At 42.0% G+C, this 18,073-nt stretch overlaps 1 protein-coding gene across 1 annotated transcript in view; it reads right to left on the bottom strand.

Annotated features, from left to right (window-relative positions):
- Positions 1–14,762, bottom strand: part of SEMA3E (semaphorin 3E) — a 269,325-nt gene extending 254,563 nt beyond the window's left edge. The window contains exon 1 of the mRNA XM_074942565.1: positions 14,658–14,762. The gene's annotated coding sequence lies outside the window, so the exon portion shown is untranslated. The remainder of the gene's footprint in view (positions 1–14,657) is intronic.
- Between the last annotated feature and the right edge of the window lie 3,311 nt (positions 14,763–18,073).

Below are 18,073 nucleotides of genomic sequence, written 5' to 3' on the forward strand. Positions count from 1 at the left end.
GCTCGAGCCGGTTTGCATTGTGTTATTGGAATGGATCCCCTAGATATTGAACCTGGCCCTTGTTGCTGCCAACTCTGACGGGCAGAAGGGTTACACATACACAACAACAACATTGTGATTTCAGCTTCATGCTTTTAAATACTAAACTTTCTAAGTCATATACTTTATGGCATCAGAGAAACCCACAGTGAAATTAGAGCCTTGTAATAATATACACGGTACACTTTTGTCTCTATGTCCTAAATCAAAAACACTATTTCTACATCTTAGGGACCAAAGCAGTTCCCATGAAACAATAAGTGTTAAAACAAAAGCTACATTAACAGCTTAAACTGTATCGCTGATTAAATTAATTTCTTTCATGATAAAAACTATCAGGAAACTAAGACAGTACACTTTGTCACAACCCCACAGCTACAAATATTGTACTCTTAACACTGCTACAAAGCTAAGCATTTGTTGCCCTGAAAAGCTTGATTTGATGAACAGCCAGTAAAAGTTCAAAGAACTTTCTTTTTGCAGCTGAACAGGGCTGGCTATACTGAGCTATGTGTTTCTTCCAGACTCCCTTCACTTTTGCCAATTAGCACCTGCCAGCCATACAAAGACAGATGGTGATTGCCAATAAAGGCTTTGTGTCAAGAATTTTCCCTAAGCACTCAAGGGAAAAAAAAAGTTGTATAAATCCCACTTTGTGTTTTATAGAAAACAACTCAACAAGAAACTTTATGATGTTATGTTATAACAGCTATTTCAGAATTAAGAATTAAGAATCCTGTTTAAACAGAGTAAGAGTCTCATTCGTCTCCTTTTTAAATACTGTATATTATAGGAGCCTAAATGGAATCACCCCGAATGATTGGAAAATGAAGAGATCTACCTCAATGCTTCTGAACACGTTACCAAACCAAAAATGAAAAACAAACAAAAATGAGAAAGTTGTCAACCTTGCAAAAAAACAAAACAAAAAAACACTTCCCAAATCCATACAGGTGGGGTAAAATCCTGGTCAAGTCACCAGAGAATAATGGGCAGGAATTCACCCCCAGTGTTTCCTTCAAGGAAAGGCGCTATATGAATCAGAAGCATTTTATAATAAAAAAGTTAAATATAATGTATTATTATAGGAGCCAGCATACTCATAGGGGTGCTATCCTTCAGATGAGATATACAGCTGTGGTCCTGACCTAATGGCATTTCTTACAAGAGCCTTATTCCCTGTATCCTGACTAAAGGCTTATTCCTTTCTGCTCTCCCTGCATTTCTCACGTAGTATCCATTCATTCAAATATTTCTCACTTTCTATCCTGAGCTCTTGCATAATCTTGATTTACACTCTAAATCTGCCATCCTCCTTCCCCAGAGGTGACTAAATTTCAGTGATCTCTTTAAAGCGCTCAGTAGGCTGCTGTGCGGCCGAGAAGCTTGGAGGGAATTTAGCTCTCTACCTTTGTCTTACCTGTGACACACAGTTAGTTTGCCAGGTAATATTTAGTGAGAATTAAAATCTGCTGAGTGTTGTGGGATCATCATAGATAAGAGGTGCTGTGCCTGTCATCATTATAACACATCTCCCACAGCACTTACCATTTTTACTCCTGAACAGCAAGTCTCTCTCCAGTGTTCCCTCTAATTTTTACCACACCTGTGCGGAATGAGTTTTGTTATGTTCACCAATATGGAGGTGATGTGTGACACATCACTCCCATACTGGTGCACATAAAAAATTCATGTGGTGGGGATGGGACTGAGGGGTTTGGAGTGGGTGTGGAGGGGGCTCAGGACTGGGGCAGAGGGTTGGGGTGTGGGAGGTGAGTGCTCCAGCTGTGGGTGCGGGCTCTGGAGTGGGGCTGGGGATGAAGGGCTCTGGGCTGGAGCTGGGAGAGGTGTGAGGGCTCCATTTGGGGTGGAGGCTCTGGGGTGGGGCTGGGGATGAGGGGTTTTGGGTGCAGGCTGCCCTGGGGCTACGTCGGGGAGAGAGGACTTGGACTCCCGCAAGCTCTCTCTCCCCGCAGCAGCACCTGGGCTATGGGGACAGGGTGCCTCTCCCCCAGCTGCGGCAGGTCTGGGCTGGGGCTGGGTTGGGGCCGTGGGAGGGGTGCGTCTCCCCCAGATGCAGCAGTTCCAGGAGGGGCTGGGTTGGGGCGCCTCTCTCCTGGCTGCGGTAGGTCCGGGCTGGGCTGGGGACAGAGGAGGGGCACCTCTCTCCCGGCTGCGGCAGGTCCAGGACTGGGGGAGAGGCATCTCTCCCCGCCACAGCCCTGAGTGCTTGTGCAGCACTTAATAGGCTGCTATGCGGCCGCGCAGCTTAGAGGGAACTTAGCTCTCTACCTTTGTCTTACCTGTGACATGCAGTTAGTTTGCCAGGTAATATTTAGTGAGAATTAAAAGCTTGCTATAGTGAGGGTGCGCAATCCACCACTTAGGTAAGGTGGCAGAGATGTATAGGACTGGAAACACAGGTCAGTGGCCGTATGTCTGGGGGATGTATCAGGTTGAATGGTGTGTATGTTTTTAGTCTCTCTTCTTTTGCTAGTTAGAAAACTCCTTTGCTTTGAAGTGACCAGAATCACCTGGGGGTTAAGCTGATGAGGAAGTATATTAGGGAAAAGAGGGATGATTGCAAAGGGCTACACTGTTATGGTCATTGAAGTATTTTAGAGTTAGATGGCTCATGCCATACTCTGGTATTTCAGCTTTTATGCTCACTTGAAATGCAACTGACAGAAAACTCCTTATAGTGGTTTGTGATTTTGTTTGTTTTTTTTTCCTTTTGTTGTCTTTCCTCTTTGTATTTTACTCATCCTACCCACTTATTTTTTTTTGAAAGTTGCCATGGTTCTCCACTGAAAGATTCCAACCTTGAAAATTTGATCTCTTATGTGTGTATCTAAGAGGGGAAGTGGATTCATATACTTCAAGCCCAAATGGGTCCATTAGAGCACCAAATATGACCTCCTGTAAAACACAGGCCAAACAATTCCATCCCTGTATTGACCCCAATAACTTATGTGTAAAACATTCAGTAAGACAATTCACTAAGTTATATTTTAAGAATATTTTAAAACTTCATAGAACGCATTTTACTTTTTCACCAGTAGTTTTGGTTTGTTAAAGGAAAACTAATAATTATAACAGAGAATATCTAAGTGACTATTTCTAAGACTAGGAATATTTCTAGAATACTGACTGCATACAACCATAAGACTGAGTTTAATTTATAAGACTTCCCAATATTGAAGCGTCTGTTATTTTAAATTTCAGTGGTTAGAAACATGAGACTTAAAGTCGTCTAGTTCATGAGTTGTAGAGTCATTAAACTAAATCATTTCATCTCGCTTACAGGCATCTACTTGTACCCACATGAATTATTAAGTCTAAATTTAAGGCTGATTTGTTAGTTGTGAACACTACATACTTTCTGCCAGACTCCATGCTCGAAGTCCCACACATTTATGGAAAATGAAAGGGTAATATTGTATTGCCAAATCACACATATTTATATCACATACAGTAACCTTCATCTCAGCTTGACTCAATTCTGGCTTCTCAGACAGCGGGTTTACAGGCTGACGGAATGCAGAAACTGAGACACATACTCAGGAAACATAAGCACAACAAAGATCAGGAAAAAGAACTGTGTTCATCTTGTAAAATACAAAACAATACACACAAATTGGTACATTGCATTACAGCGCAAACTGGCCTCCTGGAGAAGAGCAAGGTAAAATATTCTCACTGAGTCCCTCAGCCTGACTCACTACCTCTCTAAACAAATCCCACCCAGGGATATGAAAGAAGTGTGGGCCTACCCACCCATGACCTCTATGAGGCAGATAAACTTTTCTGTTCCCAGACTTGCAGACTGATAGCTGCAATCATTGAGGGCATAGACTGAACTTTCAGAGCATAAGGGAAAGGGGACATATAGCCCTATACCACTAGTTTCCTATTGACAGGTTTCAGAGTAGCAGCCATGTTAGTCTGTATCCGCAAAAAGAAAAGGAGGACTTGTGGCACCTTAGGGACTAAGAAATTTATTTGAGCATAATCTTTCATGAGCTACAGCTCACTTCATTGGATCCTAATGGTACTCTACCCTACATTTAGAAATGATCTCACCAAGTGACTTTGTATGTATGCTGAACAACACAGGAGACAGAAGAGATGCCAGAGGGATGGAATATCAACCCTGTCAGTGGTGACACACAATTAACCATCACCACTAACAGACTGCTGTCTTCTGAGTATGACTGGAACCAGGGCAGGTCAGTTCCAGCCACACTTACAGCATCCCTTAGTCAGCAAAGAACAACTCACTATCATCTCAGAAGCTGCTGAGAGGCTCACTGTATTCATTAGAAGATAATAAGGTGATAAGTAACAGTCAGCCTGGATTTGTCAAAAACAAATCCTGTCAAACGAACCTGATAGCTTTCTTTGACAGGGTAACAAGCCTTGTGGATAAGAGGGAAGCACTGGAGGTGGTATATCTTGACTTTAGTAAAGCCTTTGATACTGTCTTCTCATAAACAAACTAGCAAAATGCAACCTAGATGGAGTTACTATAAGGTGGGTGCAACACTGGTTGGAAAACCGTTCCCAGAGAGTCGTAATCAGTGGTTTACAGTCAAGCTGGAACGGCATAATGAGTGGGATCCCACAGGGATCAGTTCTGGGTCCAGTTCTTTCAATATCTTCATCAATGATATAGATAATGGCATACAGAGTACTCTTACAAAGTTTGCAGACTATACCAAGCTGAGAGGGGTTACAAGTGCTTTGAAGGATAGGATTAAAATTCAAAAAATGAAGGAACAATCAGTTGCAAACATACAAAATGGGAAATGACTGCCCAGGAAGGAGTACTGCGGAAAGGGATCTGGGGGTCGTAGTGGACCACAAACTAAATATGAGTCAAAAGTGTAACACTGTTGCAAAAAAAAGTGAACATCCTTCTGGGATGTTGTAGCAGGGTGGTCACCCGCTCCTGCCCTGAAGGGCTTAAAACAGCCCTGGGAGAGGGCTGGGACAGGGGAAAAGCTGGGCTGATTGGGAAGGCAACCACAGCTGGGGCCACGCCCCAATCAGGCCATAGCTGGAGCTATAAAGATGCTGGGAGCCAGGAGCTCAGGCAGTCTTCCTCTGGCAATAGAGAGATGGGCCTGGCTGCTTGGGAGCAGAGCAAAGTACCTAGGGTGGAGGAGGGCTGGGGGAAGGCTAGAGGAGATGGGGGGAGCTCCAGCCTGGAAACCCCCCAGGCTGCAGGCCTTTGATGAAAGGCCATGAAGGGTACCAGGATTGCAGAGGTGCGGCCCAGGGTATGCCAAGGCAGCAGGTCCAACCCCCACTTTGTCTATGATGAATGGCTTGTACACTGCAGTCTGCCCCAGTGAACAGGGGCTAGATCGTACGAGACTGGTAGTAGCCATAGACTGAGGCAAGGTGGGGATAGAGGTTTGGAGGTTCCCCGGGGTGGGGAGACCCGGAGAGCGGGTGTACGGCCAGGGGGCAGCACCCAAGGTAAAGGGCACCGGGGTCCGGGAGGGACACGGAGGCCTGAGTCATGTGGGACACTGGCCTGCAGAGGGCGCTCCAAGGCTGAAAAAAGAGCTAATTCCCAGGACGACAGCAGGAGACGCTGCAGGGGTGAGTCTCGCGGTGCTACAGATGTATTAGCAGGAGTGTTCTAAGCAAGACACAAGAAGTAATTCTTCCACTCTACTCTGCACTCATTAGGCCTCAGTTCTGGGCGCCACATTTCAGGAAGGATGTGGACAAATTGGAGAGAGTCCAGAGAAGAGCGACAAAAATGATTTAAGGTCTAGAAAATATGACTTATGAGGGAAGATTGAAAAAATTGGGTTTCTTTAGTGTGGAAAAGAGAAAACTGAGAGGGGACACGATAACAGTTTTCAAGTATGTAAAAGGTTGTAAGGAGGAGGAAGAAAAATTTTTTTTCTTAACCTTTGAGGATAGGACAAGAAGCAATGGGCTTAAATTGCAGCAAGGTTGGACATTAGGAAAAACTTCCTAACTATCAGGGTGGTTAAGCACTGGAATAAATTGTCTAGGGAGGTTGTGGAATCTCCATCACTGGAGATTTTTAAGAACAGGTTAGACAAACACCTTTCAGGAATGGTCTATATAATACTTAGTCCTGCCAAAAGTGCAGGGGACTGGACTAGATGACCTCTCCAGGTCCCTTCCAGTTCTGTGATTTCTATGATTATTTGACAGAGACTGAGAAAATGACCAAAGCACCAGGTGACTCCAAACTGAAATCTACATGGTATATTCATGTGACCCTTAAAAGCATGATCTAAATTTAGAGGAAGGCTGGAATCTTTCATGATGTTACTGGTGTCCAAACATAAGTGTAACTGAATAGCCACCATTTTCCTAACTATAATCTCCAAGAAGAAGTATTTTCAGCCTTGCAAGATCACCAACATTAAGAGAAGATTTTCTGAGGATGGTAGGGATCTCTGCATGTTTAAAAGTGATCATTATCTTACCTTTGTTAAGTGAGCAACTAGTAATGCCTGATTATGTCATCACAGCATCACTGTTAACTTACAGCATGCATGATGGGCAAGGACCAGAACAGCAGGTAGCCGAGCACAACGAATTCTGAAGGCCACAGAAATCCTTACCAGAAGCCAAGTTGAATCCAATCAATGAGCAAGACCCATCTGAAATCACACAGTCGAAAGGTCCAGGGAGACCAGCTAAGAGATGGTCTGCCTTCTCCACGAGCAATATAAACCTCTGACATTGATCAAAGTAACCTCTAATGGGGGGAAAGGAATCTGGATTAACCAGACTATGCCCTACCCAAAGGAGTACAACTAAACAGATCCTCATGGTATCAACGTCCATTGACAAGCTGCATTTCTTGTCCTCAGTCATAGCTCTTCTGTATGCCAGCAGAGAAACATTGTACAAACACCAAGACTACCTGGCATCAAGATTTCTCCTATCCAGCATTGGATGTAGCCTCGTAACTCAATGGGTGCATTATACTAAACTCTAGTAATTACAGTAAATCAGATAACATCTTTGTGACAGACATTGCAATCCCACACAATATCTTTGGGGGCCATACTGTATTGCAGTTATGAATGTTTTCTGTATGACTGCATTCTACTCTACAGGGGGAAGTTATCACAGCTCCTACAGGAACTAAAATACAGTGGGGAGTGATTAAGGTGAAGTACTTAGATTGTAAACGCTTCCAGAGAAGTACCACCACCTGGGGAATCTAGCTGCTCATACAAGTTCAACACCTGTTTCTTCCATGGTTCCTAAATCCTACTCCTGTCTCTCTTTTTGCTATTCTTCCCCCCAAAAGAATGATACACTTTTCTCTGTGCTTTTTCCTTCTACAATACTTGATTTTCCTGTTGTTAGTAATTTATTGGTAATTCCTAAGTGTCATAGATCCCATCCACACAGCCACCATATTGTCATCATTTCAGGGTAACTGCACCTGTTCCCCTCTCTCTGGGCTCTCGAGGGCACCCACTTCAGTTTTCCAGCTCCCAGCTGTCAGCTCTCTTGAGTGGAGACCCACATCTCTCTCCCTCTTGACCGAGGCTTTAAGGCTGCACAGCTCCCTGTCTTACACTGATATCCAGCGTAAGACAGGGACACTAACGGCCAGCACCTGAGCTTATCTTTTCCCTCCAAGGGCTATGAACAGTGTATTACCAGCAGTTACAAGTTACTACACAGCTCTTTTAAAGCAAATATATGGAGTATATGCAAGCAAATACATAACCAGTATATGCGAGCCTTCCAGGGAGTGGTATCCAAATGAAAGCTGGGGAGGAGGATATACCATATATTGACAGGTTTCAGAGTAAATGCGGTTGTATCGCAGAGCTCGGCTGTAGACAATGGATTGTGTGGTGTGGTCGTGTGGACTGGACCAGGCTGAGGTTGATGGTGGGATGGTCCAGTCCACACAAGAGATCCACTTCCTGGACACTACAGTGCTAATAAGCGATGGTCACATAAACACCACCCTATACCGGAAACCTACTGACCACTATTCCTACCTACATGCCTCCAGCTTTCACCCTGACCACACCACACGATCCATTGTCTACAGCCAAGCTCTGCGATACAACCGCATTTGCTCCAACCCCTCAGACAGAGGCAAACACCTACAAGATCTCTATCAAGCATTCTTACAACTACAATACCCATCTGCGGAAGTGAAGAAACAGATTGATAGAGCCAGAAGAGTTCCCAGAAGTCACCTACTACAGGCCTAACAAAGAAAATAACAGAACGCCACCAGCCGTCACCTTCAGCACCCAACTAAAACCCTCCAACGCATTATCAAGTATCTACAACCTATCCTGAAGGATGACCCAACACTCTCACAAATCTTGGGAGACAGGCCAGTCCTTGCCTACAGACAGCCCCCCAACCTGAAGCGAATACTCACCAGCAACCACATACCACACAACAGAAACACTAACCCAGGAACCTATCCTTGCAACAAACCCGTTGCCAACTGTGGCTACATATCTATTCAGGGGACATCATCACAGGGCCTAATAACATCAGCCACACTATCAGAGGCTCGTTCACCTGCACATCTACCAATGTGATATATGCCATCATGTACCAGCAATGCCCCTCTGCCATGTACATTGGTCAAACTGGACAGCCTCTACGTTAAAGAATAAATGGACACAAATCAGATGTCAAGAATTAGAACATTCATAAACCAGTCAGAGAACACTTCAATCTCTCTGGTCATGCGATTACAGACATGAAAGTTGCGATATTACAACAGAAAAACTTCAAAACCAGACTCCAGCGAGAGACTGCTGAATTAATTCGCAAATTGGAAACAATTAACTTAGGTTACCTTGCATAATAACTTAGCCACTCCCAGTCTCTATTTAAGCCTATTTCCCCTTGTTTTTTCCTACCCTCCCCCCCTCAGACGTTCTTGTTAAACCCTGGATTTGTGCTGGAAATGGCCCACCTTGATTATCATACACATTGTAAGGAGAGTGACCACTTTAGATAAGCTATTACCAACAGGAGAGTGGGTTTGTTGGGGAGGGTGGGGAGAAAACCTGGATTTGTGCGGAAATGGCCCACCTTGATTATCATACACATTTTAAGGAGAGTGATCACTTTACATAAGCTATTACCAGCAGGAGAGTGGGGTGGGGGGAGAGAAAACCTTTTGTAGTGATAAACACCCATTATTTCATGGTTTGTGTGTATAAAAACATCTTCTGTATTTTCCACAGTATGCATCCGATGAAGTGAGCTGTAGCTCATGAAAGCTTATGCTCAAATAAATTGGTTAGTCTCTAAGGTGCCAGAAGTACTCCTTTTCTTTTTGCGTATACCATATATTAACTCAAAGTACAATACGGAAATAGGAAGCAAACAAATATAGGGATGTATATAGTAAGGAACAGAGCACCAATTAGAATAGATTGTTAAGAATACTGTGCAAAGGTCTAATGGACCACTGTTGTAGTCTTACAGTGCAATAATACTAATTCACACGACATATTACTAAATTGCTGAAAATACAACAAAGAACTAGAATAGATACAAAGGGGGCGTGAATGACAGAATGACGGAAAAAGCAACTTTATGTTTTCCACGATTATAAACCCCTTCTTAGCTTGTAAAGTCTCTGGGGGCGGGAACTACCTTTGTCTATGTAGATTCAGAATGTAGCACAACCCCTCTGGGTGTTACCGTAAAGGAGGTTACATAAAACTCTGAGGGGCATAGGAGACATGAAGAGAAATTAACAAGGTCAAAAAAGAAAATTCCAGGCTCTATGGCAATCAGGAGAATGGGAGGGGATAATTAACATGTAGAATGGATCAACGGAGATGGCACCGGAAACCACAGCTGTGATCATTCAAAAGTGTGAGAGGAGCACTCTGAAGCAGACAAAAAAAAATTTCAGGGTATAAGTACTACAGGGAAAGATTGCATCAAGCCACACAGCCTCTTTCTGTCCTGAAACATTACTGTAAGTCTGCTAGTATAATGTGGGGAGGGGAGAACAAAGTTGGTGATGTTAGCACCACGGACTCTTAATCCTAGAGAAAATACACTAAATGGAAGAACAGTTAAACTCATGGGGACATACAATTCATATTTTTTTATTAGTTAACTAAGTGGCAGAATGGCCTGGGGAACTGAGCACAGGTCTGGAAGCCAGGAAATCCTCAGTGCTAATCCTGGCTTTGCCATGGATTTATTTTCTGTGTGGCCTTGGGAAAAATCACAACTTCTCTGACTCAGTTTTCTTCTTCTGTAAAATGCAGGAAATAATATTACCCACCTTGAAGGGTTGCTATGGGGATAAGTTAGGTAATGCTTTGTGTTTAAAAAATGGGAGGTGCTCCATAAGTACTAGATATTATTATTGGATCTAATGCATAGGCAAAACTTCCACAGAATTCTGTACTGGAGTCTTGCACTGAATTGACTTAATTGAGCGTGATCAAGGTTTATCATTATCATTTGCTCAGTTACTCCTACTGAGTCTCATATTGCTATAGGATTATAACTTTTAGTATTAGTTACCATATTGGTATTATGGTAGCACCAAGAGGCAATTTTACTGGTACTGTAGTATGGTAGTGCCAAGAGACACTATACTGGGATTGGGACTTCTTTGTGCTTCCCTAGCCTCTGTTTGCCAGGAGCTGGGAATGGGTGACAAGGGATGAAACATTTGATGATTACCTGTTCTGTTCATTCCCTCTGGGGCACCACTGTCGGAAGACAGGATACTGGGCTAGATGGACCTTTGGTCTGACCTGGTATGGCCGTTCTTATGTGCTAGTCACTTTACAAACATATAGTAAAAGGCAGTCTCTGACCCTAAGATTTTTACCATCTAGAGAAACAAACCAAGTATGTAATACTAATATCTCTTCTTTACAGATGGGGATCTGAGACAAAGAAAGATTTAGTGGCTTGCTCATGATCAAACAGTAAAGTTTGTTGTAGAACTGAATGCAGGTCTTTTGATTCTCAGTCCAATTCTTAACCATAAGATCGATCTTTTCATCTACTAGGAAAATGAATAGGAAATGGAATAAGAAACTAGTATGAACATTATACTTGTATTAATAAAGAGGAATGAAAAGTCAGTAGGGAAATAATCCTGAAATAAATGCAATACGCATGTGTACGGGTGATAATAAATGAACTGGAGACCAACAAGTTCTTTTTATCATTTACTATTTGTATTACCATAAGCCCAAAACCTCAATGTATTCAGGCTCCTAGTGTCCACTGAAATCAAAGGGAGTTTGGTGCGTAAATACCTTTGAGGATCAGAGCTGTAGTTCCTAAGAACCCTAGTCATGGATCATAACCCCATTGTGCCAGACACTGTACCAACAGTGAACAAGAAGACAGTCCCCAGCCCCAAAACCTTACAGTCTAAGAGATAACAGATGAATATAAGCAGATGGGGAAGTACAAGGAACCAATGAGACAATATCGGTCTGCACGATAGGCAATAGTTTGAAAATTACATAGCTAAAATCAAAACATTAAAAGATTGAGCTAGTATGCTATCAAAAAAGAGAAGGTAAAACTAGCAGGAGACGATTCTCCTGGTACTGCAGGAAAACAGGGCCTGATCCAACTCCCATTTAAACAGTGGAGAGACACACCATTGATTTTAATGGAAGCTGGACTGGGTTCATATTAAACAAATGGAGCACAAGTACACACCTAGTTTACAGCTACATTAGAAATGCCTTTAATAACATTGTAGCCTGGGACTCATACTCACAATATTTATTTGTACAATTATATACAGAAATATGCACTGCAAATATTAAATGTATAGGGTTCCCTTTACAGAATACATCTTTGGGCTCTGCTTGGGGAAAAATGATGAATGGAATGTCATTTTAATCAATAAACAAGTAAGTTTAAGATTTGTTGCAAAGAGATTTATTTCAAAGAGATTTATTCCCCCTTATTTGAATTTTTTGGCATTTATGAGTTTCAGTGTTCCACATTAGTCTGTTCTGTATTTGTACAGTTTCTAGCACAATTGGATGCTGGTCATTACTGGTTCCACGGGGCACTGCTGTGATATAAATAATAATTTATAGTAGGCTATATACCTTATTCACCTGGAAGATATTGTTTTGAGAGGCAGTAGGGCCTAGTGGATAGAACACTGAACTCAGGGGATCTGGGTTCTATTCCCAACTCTACTACTGGCCTGATGGGTGACCTTGGGCAGGTCACTTCACTTCTCTATGCCTCAGTTTCTCCATCTGTAAAATGGAGATAATACTGAACTCCTTTGTACAGCATTTTGACATCCATGGATGAAAAATCCTATATTAGAGCTAGGTGTTATTTATTATTATTATTACATCCAAATCTATAGATATTTAGAGAGCTGATCTAATTATTGACTTCCAATCATTTTAACTGCACAAGTATTGATTTGACCATTAACGTCAAAAGCCAGCTAGGTTTTAGAAGTGTTTAAATTCTGGTACTTTTGCTACATAAACACTCTACAACCCATCAATAACAGACTTTGTGTGCAGAACAGCAATTGTGTGTCTAAAGTATTTTCCTCAATAACACACTTAAAGAAGATAGCCTGAAAGGAGAACAAACACAGTTTTTATATTATCAGTGTCTACATAAAGAAAGTGGACTAATATATTTTCAGGGGGAATATTCAGTGCAAAAATCACCCCAATGATGCATTTAAAAGAAAAATTGAGAAACTGTTCATTTGAAATTATATACTATATGAGAAAAAAATTGCAGATGTGCAAGCCTGTATGTAATGAGGATTCAGTAGGTGGCACTCTTCCTTCTAGTATTATTATTATATTTTCCATATAGTGCCAATAGTGTGCTTCAACCCTGTGATTAGAGTGTCCACACATTCCTGAAAAGGGAGATGAGCTTTGGCAGACATGGTGTGGAAAGGAATTATACTGTCATGGTAGGAGCAAGAAGAAGTTCTACAAGTGGTAGGTTTGGCAGGGATTTTCTCACCCCAACCCATAATAGTAGGCTTGAATCCACCCCACTGCCTCTCCCCCATTTTGTGTATCCGTTTAAGAGCCAAATTCTATGAAATCATTGGGAGTCTACATTTGTAAAGCACTTTGATCCACGAAATGGAGGATGCTACTTAAAAATGTAAGATGTTATTATACCTTTCATATGTTTTAAGATTTTGACCTGCTTAATAGTTTTTCCTTTGTAACTGTTCCAACAAATTTATTTTTTATAGCAGGGCATTGTAGAAAAATTGCAATACAATAAGACTCAATTGATGGAACTGTAAGGATTTTGCTGAATAAGGACAGCTAATAGGTGCCTGAGAGTCTGGAAGTCACTCATAAAGAGGATTTGGGGAACTCAGTTCCATTTGACACTCTCATGCAAAGTAAATGTAACCTGCTATACAATTACCAGTGACTTATTCCAAGTAATTCCTTTTAAAACAAATGAATTAGTAACAAGGCATTGGATAATGATATCTTGTCAACAGCACATTCTATTTTTACATATTGCTAAGTACAGTTCAATCTTTGGCTTTGTAATTAAAAAGAAAGGGGTGACATTTTAGAATTAGTTTGCCTGGAGTTTAGCTTTTGTGGAATCAGAAGGTTATGTGCAGTCTCTTTAACAAGGAAAAGTTCTTTAACCTATAACTGCAGTGGGGGAGGATTAGGTTGGATATTAGGAAAAACTTTTTCAGTAGGAGGGTGGTGAAGCACTGGAATGCGTTACCTAGGGAGGTGGTGGAATCTCCTTCCTTTGAGGTTTTTAAGGTCAGGCTTGACAAAGTCCTGGCTGGGATGATTTAGTTGGAGATTGGTCCTGCTTTGAGCAGGGGGTTGGACTAGATGATCTCCTGAGGTCCCTTCCAACCCTGATAGTCTATGATTCTATGATAACCTCAATCCTGGCGTTTGCTCTGTGCGGGCCAGACCTCTTCACTCACATGAAGTAAATAAGGCTACATACAGAGTCGTGGCAAGACTGAGGCCTGTACTTGTTAGTGTTGTTGCATACAAGTAACTCAAAGGACATGTGGCTGAATGTTATACCAGATGACTGGTTTCTCCTCTTCTGGAGCACCTGGCATAGGCAGGAGTATATTCCAAGGCCTACATAATGCACCACTCTTCCCACAATTAGGGATGGAAACTCCATCCTGTTGTAGCTGCTACTGCAATAATGGGTGCAAATGCTGGACAGCAGCTACCTAATGGAGATATAGCTAGTTCATTCCCAGCCTCTGGGAGGGCTACAAATGTTAACAAGCAGATATGGGGATTTTTTTTCTCCTGCCACATCCTTTCGTCTCAACTCAGTTTTTGTCCACTATGCTCACGCTCCTACATGTAGGCCAGCATATGGATTTGAGGGAAAAGCACTAAGATTATTCTATGAGATACACCCCAAGTATAACTGATTATTTTTACATAAAATATGAGTATGTCTCCTTATATCTCTCTGCCACATTTTCTGCTTCAGAAAGAGAACCCAGCTGAATATTGCTTTTAACTCTAATGGTAGCTTACATTCATTTGTATCAATTTACATTTTCAAGGCATCTCTGCAAGGAAACAAACTAAAAGACATACCTGCTACGTTCAGTTTCTTTTAACTGAAAGGTGCGATTCTCCCTTGCGAGCCCTAAAAGCCAGCCCCGCTATCCAGAGGCTCAGAAAGCATCCTTCCAACTCAACAGCGGTGCAGTGTGATCAGTGATGAGTCACTCAGCACAGATCAGGTATCTAATGAGCTCCACTGTACAAGCATACGGGGGTTGGAGTCACTCTTTCACAGGCTGAGGGATCGAGAAGAAAAATAGGTAAGCCCTAGGAAAAGCTAACCCGAGGGAGAAAGCACAGGCTGAGTTACACAGACTGAGACTGTTATCTGGGTTACTCCTAAAGGCAAAATAGAGGAGGGGAACACATTTGGATTTTACAAACCTGGTTCTTCACTGCCTTGCATCTTGTCCATTAATTTCTATCAGTGCAGAGTAGGAGTAAAATGCTACCAACTCTGATAGAATAGTAACATTTTACAGCCAGTTTGCATTAGTACAAGTTACTATGCATGGTGCAAGCAGTAAAGAATTAGACTTTAAGTATGGCTCAGTCCTACTCGCAATGAAGTCAACTGCAAAACTCCCATTAACTTTAACGGAGCAGGATCAGACCCACAGTGCATGTATGCTCAGCTCAGAGCAGGGTAGAACTCCACCTGCTTATGTATACTCTACCATGCAAATCCATATATTCTACCCTGTAAATCCAATGGATTCGCTCTAGATTTACACCACTGTAAGTGAGAGCAGAAGTTGGTCCCTTGTATTTATAGTTTGACTGTCATAATATTACTGGGTGCATAGCTCAGCACCTTAAGAACCTTTAGCTTTTGTTTGGCTTTTGCATAATTCTGAGCTGAAAGCTTAATTATCACAAGTGAAAATTGGGACTATTCCTAAAATAGAGAATGAGTCACTGGGTCATGCAGATGTAATTGAAGGCATTTCAGCCTCTTCCTTTACACAGTGAAATACACTATATTTTTTGCTGACAGCAAAACATACAAACTGCAATCAAGACCCATATACTCTGGAGTCAGTGGGAAGAGCACATATGTGTACTGAAAACAAATGTGAACTGATTTTAGAGGGGTTTGCTACTGAATATAAAGTTTGCCCACTTGTGTAATTCTCATAGAATATAATCCATGTCTCATAAATACTGTATTTTCAGGATCTTATGTGCTTATGTATGGGTGCAAGGTGAAAAACACAATGGACCTGATTCTCCTTTCTCTTACACCAGCTCCACTCAAATGGAGTTATACCAGATTTTCACCAGTGTTACGCAGCCCCTGCTTTGGTGTTGGCCGTGGAAGCAATTACCACCAGTGTCCCTGCCCCAAAGTGCTTACAATCTAAGTATAAGACAAGACACAACTCATAAACTGACACACAGATGGAAGGAGCACAAGGAAACAATGAGACTATATTAGTCAGCATGATCAGCAGTAGCATTAGCACACCAGCAGCCTAACCTTTATCAAGTATTTTGTAAGCACCCTGGCAAAGGAGTATTTTTAAGGAGAGTTTTGAAAGAGGATAATGAGATAGTTTTGAGGGTGTTTATGGGGAATGCATCCCAAGCGTGAGAGGCTGGATGGGAAAAGGAATTAAGGTGATGTTTGGAAATTTAACAAGTGGGAGCTGAAGGCTGGTGTCATGGGCTGATCAGAGGCAGGAGTCGACATTTTGACAGTGTATGAGACTTGATAGCTAAGGTAAGAATAGGCTGTGAAGAGCCTTGAAAATGAAGAGTGATATTCTTATTCAGACTGGTCCAAATTCTGCTTTTGGACACACTGATATAAGCCAGTCAGAAGGGGACATGACTCTATCATAAGACAGAAGACAGGGTGTGCAGGTAGCAAGATGCACCTTTTGAAACCACCAGTATGTATGCTTCTGAGTGGGCTTTTTCTACACACTTGAGGCATTGTGCTGCTATAGCTTCATACATCCCTAGTGCCACATCCAGTGGAAAATGGCCCAGAGATTTTAGCAGTATGAAATGTAATGCTTTTTATTTTATTTTATTGTTACACAAGCAGGACCTGACTGCAGTGTTTTTAGTGAGTGGCACTGAGCCATTTGTCGGGTAAGAATGATAGCCGCTGATGTTATAAACCTGCTTTCATCAAAATTAGGCTTGTTATAGTTTGATAATAAAAAAACCTTCTGAAACTCACAAATACGCTTCTTACAGAAAATAACGACTATCAACAGTCACTGACCTGCCCTTTTAGAATCCCCACAACTGGATTATAAGTTTTAAAGAGGAGGAGATTTATAAATGATTATGCTGGTGTCATGACCCGACTCTAGTGATGGACTTTGAAACATCCCAGTTTCTGCTCCTTCTCTGCCTCGCTCCATTCTGATGGGTGATTTAGAAAGCCTAGCTCCCCACAAATCAAAAAACACAAGACAGGTGGGAGTAGCAATTTAAAAACCACAGCAACCATATTAAAGGAGAGCAGCTGCTTTAATGAAAGATGCTGATGCATTGCTGACATTTTTTCCCCTGTCCACAAGTTAGTTTATTAGGTGTAATTATACTCTCTTCAAAAAGCATTGCCCCAAATGTTGTCTGCAATAGCACCATGTTAACAATAATGAATAGTGATGGCTAATTGGCAGACCTCCAAAGGCTTGCACTTTACATTCAGAGTGAATAAATATCCCAAAACCTGGACGCTTATCTGAACTAGCCAAATACCTTGAGTCTGCAAAATTTGTCAGGAAATCAGGATCTTCCACAAGACTTTGGTTCCTGTTTGTTCCAACCACAATGAAAATACTTTGGCTGCACCCTTCAGTGTGTTATTCTCGTTTTTTTGGGTTCCAGGTCCAGTTGGCAATCAGATGTACAGATGTAACATTGATGTATTGTGGTTAAAGAACTAGACTAGGACTCAGGACTCCATTTTTTGACTCTGCTGAGTTCTTCCTGTAAGACCTCAAGCATGTCACTTAATCTATGTGTAAAATGGGGACTGTAATACTTCTTTCCTGCCATCCTTAGACTTGTCTACTTACATTGTAAATTCTTCAGGTCTGGGATGGTGTTCACTATGTGTTTTCACAACAACTGCGTTTCTCAAACTTGGGGTCCCGACCCAGAAGAGGGGTCACAAGACAATTGTGGGGGGTCGGGGGGTCGTGAAAGCAGTGGCTGGTCGCCCAGTCCTGAAGGTAGTGTTGCCACCACCAGTAGTGCAGAAGTAAGGGTGGTATGGTATGGAAGGGGGTTGTCACAGCCTGACATATTTTCGAAGAGGGTCCCAGCAAAAAAAGATTGAGAACCCCATGCCTAGCACAATGGAGCCCTGATTTTGTTTGGGAGCATCACTGTAACACAAATAAAAGAAAAATAATAATAAAAAGTCTTCCTCTCTTGGGTCACTCACATGGATAAAAGCCTTGTATTGCTGCCAGCTAAAG

The sequence above is a fragment of the Natator depressus genome, chromosome 1 (genome assembly GCF_965152275.1).
Source record: "Natator depressus isolate rNatDep1 chromosome 1, rNatDep2.hap1, whole genome shotgun sequence".
NCBI classification, from domain to species: Eukaryota; Metazoa; Chordata; order Testudines; family Cheloniidae; genus Natator; species Natator depressus.